Here is a 16532-nt window from a genome sequence, read left to right on the forward strand (position 1 = left end):
TGCCCTATGAGGCCAGTGCCTGCAGAGGCCAGAAAAGAATGTCAGATCTCCAAGAATTAAAGTTACAGACAGTTGTGAGCTAGACACTAAATCCAAGTCCTCTGGAAAATCAGCCAGCTCTTAACCATTAAGCCATTTCTCTGGTCCAATAGCTACATTTTCATAAGGCCCTTGGAAAGGGTACAGAATGCTGTCACATTTGCTATTCAGCTACTGACCACAATGTCATATATACATATACATATGTATATATGATATACACAGAACAAGCACCAATTAGTTAGAAAAAAAAAACCTTAAAGAGAAAAAATGTAGGATCCCAAGAATCAGCTATGCAATAAAAAATGTTTATAGAAAAATTTTAAATGGAGATGTAGTTACTTAAGTTAAAATTCTCTATTCAAGTAAAAGCTTTTTACAATATCCATTTAAATCTCAACATAGAAATGCTGGCCAAGGTGGCACCTGCAATCTTAGCATTTTGGAGGTTGACTCAGGAGGATTGGCATGAGTTGAAGTTTGCTTGGTCTCCAGAGTGAGACCTTCTCTCAAAACAAACAAACAGCACAAGTGAAGACTCCACATACTCAAGTCATAAGCATAGAGAAATCAAGCAGGTACCGAACTGAAAGCTTTATCACAACTATCCAGATTCCATGGTGCTGGGAAGTGTTGGGCTCACTACCATAGGAGAACAATAGTCATCAGTCTTACCCATTTGTAAACCCTGTGACCTACAATAATGACCTACCTGGAAACATACCTACTGGTGCAATACTGTCGCAAATATTATAGGGATAACCAGTTTCTGACTGGATCTAAATACCAACACCACAAGGTGGAATCCATATCTGGCACTAGCAATAAGCCCAATAACCCATGCCTGTTACATCAAAACTTGTATGAAAAAACCTATGGCACAGCATTATAATGACTCCTAACAATTTACTGCTACATGCATAAATCAGTGCACCTCGCAACCCTCATCAGAAGAGTTTCTTCATTAAAAATATGGACATTGATGTAGAAACTTACAACTGGTCAGTATGCAAAGGATAAGAGACTTTGAAATTCTCATTTGTAAATAGGACATCTCTATCATGTTCCTCTTGTCAAGGCTCAGAGATCTTTGAAGAAGAGGAGATAGAAAGATTACAAGAGTCAGAACTGTTGAATGACTTCAAAGGAAGTAGTGTTTCCTACACACAGTTGAAGTACATGCACATATGAATTCACAGCAGTTGTTATAGCATGAACAAGACCTGTACAAGCTCAAGCCAGACAGAATTCCATCTAGACAAAGGGCATGTAGCCCCATTATTACTTATGAAGAAATTGGCCCTTGACAGCTTCTAGGAAATGCAGCTGCACTAGAAAACACAAGTGTAGTTAGTCAACACAGAGTGAACTCAGTTGGCTTAAAAGAGAAAAAAAGAGAATTTTGGAGGGGAGGAAAGTAGTGATGAATCTGAAAGGAGTTAGGAGGCTAATTTCAAAATAGATTTATGAAATTCTCAACAAATTAATAAAAATATTTAAAATCAGCATAAGATGATTGGTATAACTATATGTAGAATGTTTTCTTGGCATATGTTGGGGCCCTAAGTTCTATCCTTAGAGCCACAAAAACAAGAATAAGTAAGAAAAACTTAAAAAGTAAGTCAACGTGATATAGATGGCAGATTGTCTATGTTGGAAAAACATGAAAACTTGAATCAAAAACTTCTGAGACCAATGACAATAACATTGCAGAATAGAGGGCTAATATGCAAAGTCAACTATGTTTGAATGCACTAGCACTAAGCAAGTCAAGTTTAAAATAAAGAACAATATTATTTCCATTATTATTCCCAAACCAAAATAATTAATGTAAGTCTAAATAATCCACGTACGAAGAAAATCTTTGCTGTGAAAATTAAAGAATTATTTTTTTCACATTCATGCAAAATGTTGTTAGTGCTTTACAACACATAAAAGAGAAAGAGACATGGAATACTGATTTTACTCCACTCTAAAACTCACAATGAGCCTACAGTAGATAAACACCATGGTACAGAAGAGCATACTAGACTTATAGACCAATGGGTACAATGAGCAACACAGAAATGGCCATACAAATATGGTCATCTAAGCTTTGACAAAGAAATGAAATCAATGCAATGGATAATGGAGTCCTTTCAGCAGGGAATGCTACAACTGACTAATGACATGCTGAAAGTCCACGATAGAATCAGTACCTTAACCTATCACAAAAATTGATGGAGACCAAAACATACATCTGAGTGTAAAATGAAAAATCCATTAAAAAATCCTAAAAGATATCATTCCTCTCAAAAATCTAAATGACTTTTATCACGTCAGCACTCTGTAGACAATCACCAGAATCCAGTAGGTGAAAGGAGCTGGCAAACTGTACATCACTATTGCTAAGAACATGTACTCTGCAAAAGATTTTGTTAGGAGAAATAGCTGGTGCAGCAGCTCAGAACTAAAGTCACTTGCCACCAAGCCAGATGACCTGAGTTCAGTCTCCAAGTCACACATATGGTTTCAGCCAAGAACTGATTCCCTCAGGTTGTCCTCTTACCTCTACACAAACACACACACACACACAGACAGACAGACAGACACACACACACACATACACACACACACACACACACACCCCAGATAAATAAATGTAACAAAAAATAAAAAAATAAGCTACAAGCTGGGAAAAATACATTTGCAAAAGATGTTCTTGATAAAAAGAATTATTGCTCAAAATGTTAAAGAACATTCAAAATTCAACTATAAGAAAATAAAAATGTGACAAAAGTCTTGAGCCTCCATCTCATTAACAATAATATGAAGATGGTGAATGAACCAATAAAAAGATCCTCACTGCCATGTGTCATTGAAGAGTTGCAAATTATAATAATGAAGCACTGCTATGTAACTGTTAGAGTGGCCAAAATCTCAAACACTAATGTCATAAAATGAAAAGACAATATTGATTCCTAGGGATTCAAATTCATTGCTGGTCAGAGTATAAATAAGTTTTAAAATATATCCATATAAGTACCTGATACAGCTTAACATGGTTCCACTGATCCAAGCAGAGCACTGGAAAGGTGGAAGCAGAAGTATCAGAAGTTCAGTCTCATCCTGAGTAACATGGTGATTTTTCCCAACAAAAGGGAAAGTTGTAGTGTGTCACAATGTTCATACTTCTTTGCTTGGAAATGTGCATCAGGAAGATTCATTGCTCTGGTACAAGATCTCTGGATTCTGCTATTATATCAATACTAGAACATCTCTGAGATTTCTCTCAAATATTCTGTTGTTGCCTTGTGACATGGAGATCCTATAGTTTTGGATCTATAGGACCAGCCTCTTCATCCATTCAAACAGTTCATCAATGGGTAGATGCTGGGATGAGCCAATTTAAATCCCTGAACCTGGGCCTTAGAGGTATCTGAGATGCTCTGACTCATGGGCAACCCCTGCTACCTGGGCCATCTCTACCCTGATACCCAGGTGAGCTTCAGAGCTCACCCTCCTGAGTGTTGCAGCAGGTGAGGGTCTGGGCCATCTCTCCCACTCTCAGGGCCCCAGAACCAGCTCTTCCTCATGCCATAGGTGACAAGGTAAGAGAGTATCAAAGAATATTTCTCCCTTGCCCTCACTGCCCCAGTTATTCTCCCCCAGACTATGCTGCCAAGGGCAAAGGAGATGGCCATCACTCCCTCACCATGCCATCGCATAGCAGACAAGAAGCAGGACTGCCCCTCACATGCTCAAACTCTCAGGGCCAGGTCACTTACATCTAGAGCCAGCTCTACTGTGCTGAGCATGTGGCCCCCAGAGGCAGCACAGCCCAAGAACCCACCATGGTCTCAGGTGGCATCACTGACTTCTCACATCAAGAAATTTTTCATTACCCTCAAGGTTCTAGGTCTGCCTCTTCATTGTGCTCACATCCCTCCATTTCTCTTTTTTTTTTTTTCATTTCTCCACCACATACTTTCTCCTCTTAGAGGTTCCTCTGAGTATCTGGGGTCATCTCAGGAGTGGTCTCAGAGAGTGCTATGCCCCATTTACACATTGTAACACTGAGGAGAGGTCATCTCAAACACAGTCTGTATCCCCCAAGGTCTACTTGGCATCAGACTAGCTCCCTTGTCTGGGCCCTCTGATGCTGGACTGTTGGTCATTTCAAGCTCATTTTTTTTTCAGGGAATGTTAGGCTACTAATCATTCAGATGTTCACAGGTCAGAACAATGAGCATAGACATAGCCTTTCTCATCTCTGCCACCTGCTGATACACATTAACACAGCAGCCACACCTGCAAAGCCTCAAAGACTTTGAGAATTTTATATTTCTTAATTTTGTATCACAGACATCAAGCCTTGATTATAGCACATTTTGTGACCTTTATTTTAATAATCAGGGTTTAAATTCTAAAGATTTGATTTTCAAGTGATGCAGTAAAACTTCCTAAGCTTCCTATAACAAGCTTACCAGTTTCCTACCGTGCTTCAGATGCAAAGAACTGAGGGGCCATGAACAGTAGATACTATTACAGACATTTATGTATAAACAAATACTAATAGGCTCCCAAGTATGTCCCCAGAGTTTGCTCTGTGTTCATTACAAAATCTCAAACACATTGTCGCTCTTTTCAGGGCAGTTTGTCTCTCTGATAGTGTAAGGTCCCATCTGCTGTGTTCTGGACTGTTACCTAAGATAGAAGAGTTGCTCAGTAATTATGACTGTGGATTCCAGAACAACAGCTTTAAAGATTAAATGTTGGTGGCTGAGAGATGGTTCAGGACATAAGAGCACTTGTTCTTACAGAGGACATAGGTTCAGTTCCCAGCAATCACATGGCAGCTCACAACTATTCATAATTACAGTTCCAAGGAAGCTTATGTCCCTCTTCTGGCCATTGAAGACACTTCAGGCCCATGGTACACATACATAAAGCAGGCAAAACACTTATACACTCAACAACAACAAAAACAGAAATTGAACTATATGACTCAACTATAACATCCATGGATTTGTATTCAAAGAACTTGAGGTTGGAATGATATGGGCTCCAAATGGCTTATACATTTAAATTCTTGGTTCTCATGTAGAACAACTGACAAGGATTAGGAGGCTTTGAGATTTCAAAAGCACATTCCAAACCCTTTCCCCTCACCCCTTCTCTGCCTGCTGTCAGCAGAACAGGATGCAAAGCTTTCAACTACTTCTCCCGTGCCATGCCTGTCTGCTTCTCATCATGATGATCATGGACCAACCCTCTAAAACTGTAAACAAGTCCCTAATTAAATGCTTTCTTTTATAAGAGTTGTCTTTTAAAAGAGTGACCATGGTATCTCCTCACAGCAGTAGTACAGTGACTGAGACAGAACTTGATACCAGGAACTGGGATACTGCTGTGACAGGCCTGACCAAACTGTTGTTTGGAGAACAATGATTTGTGGAATTTAGACTAAGACAGTAACGGAATGCTATAAGCAGTGTTTAATAGGTCATCATAGTAAGAGCACAAAAAGACAGTAGAGTTGAAAGCAATGTGGATTATGGCCCAGATAAAGTACTTTTAGAAGAGGAGAATATTAGCTGCTGTCTTAGAAACAATTCTTGTAATATTTTGACAAAGAACGTGTTTTCTTTTTTCACTAGTCGGAAAAAAAAGTCTGCCTGAGGATAAATTGAAAAGTTTTAGATTAACATTATTGGTAGAGGAGCTTAGTATTGATTGTACCCTATGTTCATTTGTATCCTAATGTCCTCTGGTTATTAGTATGGTTATCAGTATTATAGATCATTAGTATGCAGATCTATAGTTAAAAAAAAAAAAGCAAGCAAGGAAAATGCTCAGTTCAAGGAGAAAAAGAGAACAAGAGAATGTAATGTTGGCACCAAGTTTTGTGATTCAAGAAATGAAAAGTTTAAAGGAAGTCCTGATTCAAAATGGAACAAAAGGAGTAGCAACCTCGTGGCAAGAACCCACACAACTAAGCTTTCAACCTGTGAAAAGGAATAAAAGGAAAGCTTAAGGGGCAAAGGAAACCATCAACAATGGAAAGAAGTTACTGTAACTCAAAGAGGAGAACAGGTTCTTGTATCAGCAAGCAGAAGAAGTTGGCAACTTCTACCACATCATATGCTTCTATATTTAGAGTCAAGGATAAAAAAGAGGGCTGTAGAATCTTTCTCTGTAGTTAATAAAAGCCACTCAAGCAAGAGGTGTGACATGGGTATTCCTGCATCAAGGCTCTGATAGGCCACTGAATCTATGAAGGTGAAATCTTGATTTCAATGAAGACCCCAAGATGTTGGAAATGCCAGAGCCATGGTGTACCTCCCAAGGAGAACTTCAGAGAGAGTGTAGAAACAACCTAAGAGAGAAGTATATTACAGTCAGCAAAGCTGGAAGGGAAGAGCCATCTAATACCAGACATGAAGTTCTGACATTTGCCCTATTAGTTTTCAGTATTGATTTGGTCTAGTATTTCCTCACTATACTTCTTTTCCTCCATTTTATGATGATAATACATATTATGTGCCATTGTATGATGAAGTATGTGATCTTCTTTGCTATTTTGATTCTATAGAGAGTTATAGTTAAGAGATTTTCATAAGTCTCAGAAGAGACTTTGGACTTTTAAACAGTGCTGAGATTGTAAAAGCCTATGGTCAGTGTTGAAGTTGGACTAAATGAATTTTGCATTATATTATGGCATTATATTAAGCCTGTGGGGGCAAGGGAGTAGAATGTGGTGACTTGACTAAGAATGGTCTGCATAGGCTCATTATTCAGCAAGAACGAGATGAGAGTGCTACAGGGCTTGGGTTGGGGAACATTAGCCAAAATGAGGAACATATGGAAAACCCATATAGAAATCTAATATTTTATAGCTTTGTTAAAAATAAAATTTAAAAAAAGAGTTAAAAATGAGATAGCCTGTGTGGTTAGAAAATGCTATTCTAGAAGCAGTGAGTTATAAACAAGTATCCAAGTGCCAAGTATAGGATACCTCTATGTGAGTTATTGGTCAGGCTTGCCCCCAGAGTCCTCCAAAATATCTCACTTTCTTACCACTCCTTTTGATTGCCCACCAGCACTAGATGATAAGACCATAGTGCTAAAGATGCCACATACTCTAGTCAGATGGGATGAGAACCAATGAAGGTAGAATCTTTGACTCTGCTGTTTAGTTTTCACATTGCTTCAAGGGAGAAAGGGCAACAGAAGTATCCCAACTGTGAATCCCACAAACTACAATATAAACCTTCCAAACTACTTCATTTACTTTTATTATTATTATTATTATTATTATTATTATTATTATTATTGTTCCAGAAAGGTTTATTGTCATGGCGGATGGCAGACGGATCTAGGCATACCCGCATAAAACTCAGGGCAGTCCTGAGTTATATAGGGAGGGAGAAAGGGGGAGGATCTGTGGAGGATGGGGGAGGATCTAGGGAGGCATGCTTAATTTGCTCCACCCTCTGGCCTTCATTAGTATGTAAATCCCTAGGCCCTGAGGCCTCTAATCTGGCCTATGTGACTGAACAATGTAATTCTATGGAGACATGACTGCTTTTCAGGACTTTTCATGGTTTTTTTTTTTCCCTGGGGGGTGCAGAACTCCTGCTGGTTCTCACACAGAGTCTTGGGGTTCTAGGCACCTGCTCAACCATGACCCAGGATTCCCTTACGCAGTCCCACATCTCCTCCCCTTTACTTTTTTAAAAAAGGGGGGGGTCACTGTGGTGAAAATTTTGGATGAGGAAGCCGAAAGAAAGTATTATGTAGGCCAGAGGGGTTAGCACCATTAAGCCAAAGGGTAAGGGGAGTTGGGGTGGGGTAGGGAAGGCAAGGGATCATTGAATCAATTGAATTCAGGTGGTACAGTTTGATGGTAGTAATGTCTGACTATTCTAGATAGACATTATGTTTTCCTCACTAATGTGTAACTTAAGCTATTTGACTTTGGCAAAAGAGTTCATTTGTAGCTGGAAGGTCTGAATCTGTCTGTAGGACTCAATGAGTCTCTGGATCTTGGCATGCATCTCTGGATCTCAGCGTGTCTCTCAAATCTGCAGTCAGGTGGTGTGGCTGAAAGAAGAATGCATGGCATCCTAGGCAGGTTCCAGGAGGTGGCATTGTCTCTGTTGGACTTGTGGGACCACCTGTAGATTAATCACAACAAGGAAGCAGCACCCAGGCAGGGGGATGTCTGCAAAGGGTGTGTAGTAAACATTAGGCTACTTGGGATCAGGAACATCATGGTGTGTCATTGAGATTCTAGAAAGGCAAAGGTGTTTGAGGAAATTTTAGTCTTAGAAGTCACCTTTGAGTCTGTTTTGGATGGCTGAGGAAGAAAAACATTTTAATAATGTAGGCAGCAACAATTTGTCTGTAAAAGGAAACTAGTTGTTAATTAGGAGCTGAAAGATGGTGATCAGCATGTTGATTTATCCTGTGAAAGTAGATTAGATGACCTTTAAACCTTGAAGTCTTAAAAATTGAAAAAAAAAATGTTGGGAATATATCATGAGTGTTAGAGAAAAAAGGAGACATTTAAACAAAAAGCAAAAAATTTTGGGTTGAAAAGCACGAACACTGTTATTTAGGCATTTCTGTTGGGGGAAAAGGCATTAATGGTGGGAAAGCATGAACATTGTTTTGGGTATTCCTGTTGGGGAGAAAAGGTTAATGGCAGATTTAGAAGTAGTGGAGGAGGGGCCTGCTCTGCCATGTGGTGACTGCTCTAGTAGAGAGGCCAAGGAATTCCCCCTTTTGTTTTTCTTAGAAGGAAAAGGCTGACCTTGAAGAAAAGCTCAAAGCAAGAAACATAGGTGTTTGATAGGAACGTCAGAAGGAGTAAAAGGCTTCCAAACTACTTTAATCCATTACAAAGAATAAGAATTAAAATAGAATGAGAGGATATAATTAAAAATATGAAAATTTCCTAATAGGCTAAATTTCTGGCATATGGCATTGATAAATTTGAGTTTTACTTGTGCAAACAATCCTGAACAATAAAAGAACTGTAGGAAGTATCAGAATTTCTGATTTCAAGTTGTACCACAGAGCTACATTAATAAAAACCACACATATTGGCATAAAAATGAACATGTTGATCAACTGAATTGAACTGAAGAGTCAGACATAAGTCCAACCATATATGGATACTTAATTTCTTATAAAGAAATAAAAAATACACACTGAAAAAACAGAGAGCATCTTCAACAATTGAATGCCTGCATGTAGAAGAATACAAACAGATCTATACTCACCAGCCTGTACAAAACCCAATTACAAATAGATTGAGAACCTAAACATAAAACCAAATACAGTGAATCTGATAGAAGAGAAAGTAGGGTATAGCTTTGAACTCATTACCACAGAAGAGTTTCTGAACAGACCGCTCAGACCATTAATACAGGTAATAAGGTCAATAATTAATAACTGGGACCTCATGAAACTGAAAAGCTTCTATAAGGCAAAGGACACTGTCAATAGGACAAAATGGCATCCTACAAAATGAAAAAAAGATTTCTACCAACTCCACATCTGACAGAGGACTAATAAAATATGTAAAGAATTCAAGAATCTAGATATGCAAAAACAAATAATTTTTAAAATGGGGTACAGATCTAAACAGAATTCTCAATAAAGGAATCTCAAATGGCTGAGAACTTAACATCCTTAGACATTAGGAAAATGCAAATCAAAAGTACTTTGAGATTTCATTTTACACCTGCCAGAAAGCTAAGATCAGTAACACAACTAAGAGATCATTCTGTCAGGGATGTGCAGATAAATTCATGTAACTAGGAAGAAAACATCCTGACTAAAGTAACCCAGAAAGTTAGATATGATACATATTCATTTATATGTGAATATAAGCCATTACATAAATGATAACCAAGCTACAATCTGTAGACCCAGAGAGGTTAGCTACATTTACCAAGTGGGGATACTTTTGCTGTGATACATAACATAATCAAAAAATTGGGGATTGCCTTTGTTAGGGTTTTCATTGCTATGAACAGATACCAAGACCAAGGCAACTCTTATAAGCGTTATAAGAACAACATTTAATTGGGGCTGGCTTACAGATTCAGAGGTTCACTCCATTATCATCAAGGTGGGAACATGGCAGCACCCAGGCAAGCATGGTATAGGAGGAGCTGAGAGTTCTACATCTTGTTCCCAAAGCAAACAGGAGAAGACTGATTTCCAAACAGCTAAGATTAGGATTAGAATCTTTTTTTTTTTTTTTTTTGTTTGTTTTTTCGAGACAGGGTTTCTCTGTGTAGCCCTGGCTGTCCTGTAACTCACTCTGTAGACCAGGCTGGCCTCGAACTCAGAAATCCGTCTGCCTCTGCCTGCTAAGTGCTGGGATTAAAGGTGTGCGCCACCACTGTAGGATAAGAATCTTAAAGCCCATGCTCACAGTGACACACTTCTTCCAACAAGACCACATCTACTCCAACAAGGCGACACCTTCGACTAGTGCCAAGTCCAGGGCTAAGCATATTCAAATTACCACAGCTTATCCCAGTTAGGTATTGACATGTTGTGACAAGAACTCAAGCAGAAGCAGAGGCAGGAGCCATAGAGAAATTCTGCTTACTAGCTTGCTCCCCACAACTTGCTCAGTCTTCTTTTTTACACAATCCAGGACATCCTGCCTAGGAACTGTACCACTCACAATAGGCTGGATCCTCCCATATCAATCATTAGCCATGAAAATGCCCCTGAAATTTTGCCTACAAACTAATCTGATGGGGACAATTCCTCAATTGAGGTTCCTTATTCCCAAATCGGTCTAGGTTTGTATGAAGCTAACAAAAATTAACTGACACATTAGTCTTCACCATAATACATGTGACAATAGTAACAAGTACATAGTAACTTTGAACTTCAAGAGTATGTTTCTAGAAGTCTGCTTTTCCCTCAATGGAAAAATGCAATCATTAATGGCCATCAGCCTATTTGATGGAGCAGGCTGATAGTAAAAGGAAGGAATACCCTCAGGGTCAGCTTCAACAAGACATCAGTTGCTCCCAGCTCTATTCACACAACTAACTGATTCTTTATTTTGATCAAGAATTCAATGTGAAGAACTACATAATAACAGAGAGAGGAAAAGAGATCTTCCAAAAACGATGATAGGTACATAGAAATAACTAAAACATTTCTGCGGAAATACAAATGCTGTGCTGGCTAGTTTTATATCAACTTGACATAAACTAGAGTCATCGGAGAGGAAAGATCCTCAATTCAGAAAATGTTTCCACAAGATTAGCATACAGGAAGCTTGTAAGACATTTTTTTACATACTAATTTGAAGTGGAAATGCCTGGCTTCTTTGGAAACTCAGATGTATCACATGATATATTTCTGGAAACTGTCTTGTGAGTGGATGTTTTGCTGAAGCAGATGCTTGAGAGGGCATGTGATGTTTAGAAAGAGTATATAATACAAGTAGAACCCTACAGACAGTGAAAGTGTGCTCTCCCTTGCATTGCAATGCTGTACAATGTTTTGCTGGTCTTTGCTGGTCTTTACTTCGTAGAGAGAAATGCACCAAAGAACATCTCATGGTATTATAGTTGATTCTGGCAGCTTCTGCTGTCTCATGCTGATTTGTCAAAGTCTTTTTCTGTTGGATCAAGACACTGCTACTGATTCATGTTTGGTGTTTGCTATCAGACTAGACTGCTGCTACTGATTTGTGTTTGGTGTTTGCTATTGGACTTGACTGCTGGTATCCTGACAACAAAGATTGGAATTGCCTCAAAGAAACTATTTCTAAATAGGTCTATAACCCCTATGTCCTATTAACCATCTTTTCCCCCTACCTCTAGTCAGTCGATGGACTAGAAGGGAGGATTAAAGCATTCAAGAACTCAAAGTAGATTTAGAAAAATCTAAGCCTACAATAAGTTACGCAGGATGAACTAGTAGATTGTCAGTGTGGCTACCCCTGGGCTGGTCATCCTGGATTCTATAAGAGAGAAGGCTTTGTAAGCCATGGGGAACAAGACTGTAAGCAGCACCCTCCATGGCCTCTGAAATAATTCTGCCTCCAGGTTCCTGCCGTGTTTGAGTTTCTGCCCTTGAGTTCATCCTTTTGATGATGAACTGTTACATGAAACTGTGCATGAAATAGATATTTTTCTCCCCATATTGCTTCTGGTCATAATATTTCATCTCAGCAATGATAATAAACCTAACAAAGACAGATGCAGAGGAAACTGTGTACTGAAGGAAAATTGAAACAAAGGAAAGGTTTTATTGGCAGATAAAAAGGGCTTTAAAGTCCATCACCTTAACCACTTGACTACTTCATCATAAATATCTTCAAAACATTTTATATGAAACTGTTAAAAATTCATTTTTATATTTTTTATATTAGTTTGGATGCAAAGTTCATTTCGCTTCAGGCCTAAAGTTGTTAGTGCTAGCTCAATAAAGGAGGTTCTAGGACTGGGCATGGCTTTTGGTAATAATAGCTTGTCTGGATTATCTTACTCTCAAAGAATTATCAGATAAAAATTGCTGAAGAGATCCAAACACACTGAAGCAGAGGCATGTACAGAATGTGAAGGAACATGTTTTGGTGCATTTGAAGTCCTCACGAAACTACTTGACAGAATTTCTCTTTGTAACTTTGCCTCTAATTTGGTAGAGTTAGAACAAGAGAAACTTCATTTTACTATCAGAAACTTTCTAAAACCTTAGTCACTAGAAATTAATGTCATGTAATTATGTAAAAAGGCAACAAAAATTTAAATATTTTCATAAATGTAAGTTAAATGTTAAAAAAAATAATCAGTATTTGGGGTGGTACTGGGGTCAGGATTGGGGCCTCAGGTGTACTCAGTTCTTGTGATACCACAGAGATATTTTGATTTTAATTCTTTTCTTTCAAAATTTAAATGATTAAAATGAATTCAATTGTCATTATAATCAATATCGATATTTAAATCAAATTTCTTGAAATTAAAATGAAGCCTTTTACCCACTATAAGACATAATTCAATCTTGATCAGCATTGTTATCAGGTAAATCTGCTTGTGACTGCCCGTTGAGGGTTTGTCTGGTTACCAGCAAAGAGAGTCTACAGCACATCTCAACATACTGTGGCTAAGTGTCGTGTGCATGCAAATTTAGTGAACCATAAAAGGAAGCAAATTGTCTGAATTTCCTTAACCACCACAGGCATTTGTAGCAAACTTCATGCTGACATATGAAGTCCTTCTATTGCTGCCCTTATTCTGTGGCTATCTATTCAGAGCATGAGAAGAAGCAAGCCAACTAGAAATTCTGGAAAGTATTGCATTTCAAGAGTTAGGATGCAAGTTGCCCAGTTAGCTGCATTTTGTTTTCATTTATCACTATTTCCATAGAGTAAATCTATCCTAAATTCCCAGAGTCACAATGAGTATATTCCACAAATCTTTGCAGATTTGGGGAAATTATCACTTGAATTTTGAGGACTAAGAACAAAAAAAGAAAGCATTCCTAGGGCAGGAATACAGTGGGCAATGATCACTGATGTGAGTGGCCAAAGGAACCATGCCATACTGAGCACAGGACTTTAGGGACAGAGGCACCCATCAGGGTGTTGTTGTTACTCTTATTGTTGGGTGGATGATGAGGAATCTCACCTACTCAAGTGCTTAAAATATCCTCATCTAGGGCATAAAGCTCCAAATTGCATTGTCCTTCTTTCTGTTTGTCTGATTATCATTTTTTCCTAACTAACATTTCAGTGCTTCCCTTAGGAGATTCTTCTAGTGGCTGCTTTCTCACTCTGTGGGTGCCAACACAAATGCCACTGTGGGTGGCACTGTGGGTGCTGACACAAATGCCACTCTCTCACACCAGCGGGACTTGGTTACTTCTCGAAAAGCTCATCCTTTATAGTTTGCCGCCACTATATCATTATTCCACTGTATCACTATTACACTGTATCACTATTACACTGTATCACTGTTCTACTGTATCACTATTCCACTGTATCACTATTCTACTGTATCACTATTCTACTGTATTACTATTCTACTGTATCACTGTTCTGTTTCTGGACTGTGTGTCTCAGAATCTGCAACATCTGATTCTCCTTTTTTAGCCATGTTCCTGTGTCGACTGCAGATTCACAGGAGAGGGCCCTGGAGTATATTGAGATAGATTGAGAGACTAAATCTTTTTGGTTCAGACTTTATTTTAGAGAACCTGACCTAAGGTTGAACTCAGGTTAACTAACAGACTGGTACAGAGCACCAGTTTCCAGGTTACATCCCAACAAAACCTGCAACCAGCACCAGTTTCCATATTATTCCCCAAAATATCTACACCCCCAGGTTACAAGCTTGTCCCTGGCACTTAACTTCCTAACAACCACCAATGAGAAGGAAAACAAGTTAAGTTTATGGTTTGACTCCCAGCACCAGCCAATTATGATCAAGGCCGTAATGGCCTCCAATCAGATGTGTACCTGGCTGGATACCCCTTCTTGCCTCTATAAATGTTTGCCTAAAACTAGACTCAGGGCTCCACCTTTCTGCTGTGTCAGGGTTGGTAGGGAGCCTAACTCAAGCTTGAATAAAGAAACCCTAATGTGACTACATTGGAATCAGCTCCTTGGTGGTCTTTTTGGGGTTCATGAACATTTCTTGGCACCATAGACTAGTATTAAGCATGTATCCCATGATACTGGAGGCAAGGAGACTGGAAAATTCTCCACAAACAAGAGTTATTAACAGATCAGTTATGCATTTAAAAGTACTTCTTGAGATGACTACTCATTAGTTTGTCATATTTTAATAACAATTATGCTACAGAAAACTAAGAGAGAGAAAAATTAAGCAATAATAGCACAAAATTATATTGTTCTGATAATTATGTTGGTCATTATACCACCCTATATGGCAAATGTTCCCATTCCTTACAATTTCCTAGATGGATGTCTGGATACTTCATTTAATCTGAGTCTTTACTTCTGGCTGAGAAATGGCTTGCTTGGTGATAAATGAATTAGCTAGGACAAATGTACATGGAGATTTGAATCACTCTAAGTAAAGCCTGACAAGTCTAACAATTCTCTTCAGATATTCCTCCCTATGGATCTATCTTAGACTACATACACATTCAAATGTCTCACCAATTTGGAGCCCTTTTGATCCAGAAAAAAGGACGATGCTCAAATTTCTTAACAGGTAGTCTATAATCACCCAACTTAGATTCCATACCTTATAAATAAAACTATTCTACAATACATTATTTTTAAAAATTGATCAAAAACCAAAAGTAGTCTCTTGCTTGTGATGAGTGTAAGTACATAGAATCAGTTCTTTAAATCCATGTTTAGCAGCAAAAGGAACAACCTGCTATGGTCTGGAAATATCTAGAAAACTTAAAAATGTATATTTATTATCAGCATTCTCTAAGTAATATAGCAGCAGGTATCTGATTGTATTTGCATTGCATTGGGGCTAACATGCCTATAGAGAGGTTTAAAGTCTGCAAAAAAAAAATACATACAGGTTACATCAAATGTTATACAACATTTAAAGAGTGAAATTCTTTGCATTGAGGTATCTGTATGGTTCCTTAAATCAAGCCCTATAATGACAGAAGTAGGAGCTGATTTTTAAGTAAGTTTGATTTCCTAACTTCACACTCCGTGCAGTGATTTAGTGTATTGAAATGGTAGGTCAGCAGGGAAGAGAAAGAAAGATAGTATAGCTCAAATTTGGCATGGTGTGCTGAGCTTGTAAACAGGAAGCTCTGGTTAAATTGAATGATAATATTCTGTTCTAAACTCGCACAATGTTTACCTCACACTTTATATCAAAGCAGTCAAATGAACCCCCTTTAAAAAATTATTACATAGTATGAGACAAACGCACACTGGCTAACCCATATATCTGAATGGAAACTGCTATACAATAATGTGTGTGAGCGTTCTAATTCCATGTAGCACTCAAGTATTTTAGTGAAAATTAGGTCATTTTCATGTGAATTATATGTACTAATAAAACACTTTCTCTTCTACAAAATGGATCTAGAGTATTGAAAATATCAGCATTTAATACTTGTGATAACTGTTATCAAAGGAGTGGGTATGCCTGAGATCACAGCCACACTTTGGGGTAGACCCAGTTTCTATATCTAAGTAGAATGTGGGTACTTAAGCTCACTAAAATCTCCTGTTCTCAAACAATATCCACTGCTGCATTGTAGAAAGTCATTGAAACTTTTCAGCACTACTTCCTGTGTTGGACAAGAGACACTGCTAGCTACTCACCAACAACAGAAGACTAGAAGCCTTCCACATACTGATGAGAATGTTGAATAAAAAAATCCCCTCCCTGGGCTAAGAGCTCAGTCTCCACCATGTGTTACCCAAGGATTCAGTTTTATGTACCATAAAGAAGGAGAAAGAATATTAGAAAGAGTGAATTTGTGTACTGAGGCTTTTTATAGGAATAACTTCATTTGTA

At 38.3% G+C, this 16532-nt stretch overlaps 1 non-coding gene across 1 annotated transcript; it reads right to left on the reverse strand.

Moving 5' to 3' along the window:
* Nucleotides 1–4220: 4220 nt before the first annotated feature.
* LOC114626071 lies at nt 4221–4350 on the reverse strand. Its single transcript, XR_003712175.1, has one exon. It is a non-coding gene; the product is annotated as a small nucleolar RNA SNORA17 (small nucleolar RNA).
* Nucleotides 4351–16532: the final 12182 nt, after the last annotated feature.

The sequence above is a fragment of the Grammomys surdaster genome, unplaced genomic scaffold, assembly GCF_004785775.1.
Source record: "Grammomys surdaster isolate TR1022 unplaced genomic scaffold, NIH_TR_1.0 226, whole genome shotgun sequence".
Taxonomy (NCBI): domain Eukaryota; kingdom Metazoa; phylum Chordata; class Mammalia; order Rodentia; family Muridae; genus Grammomys; species Grammomys surdaster.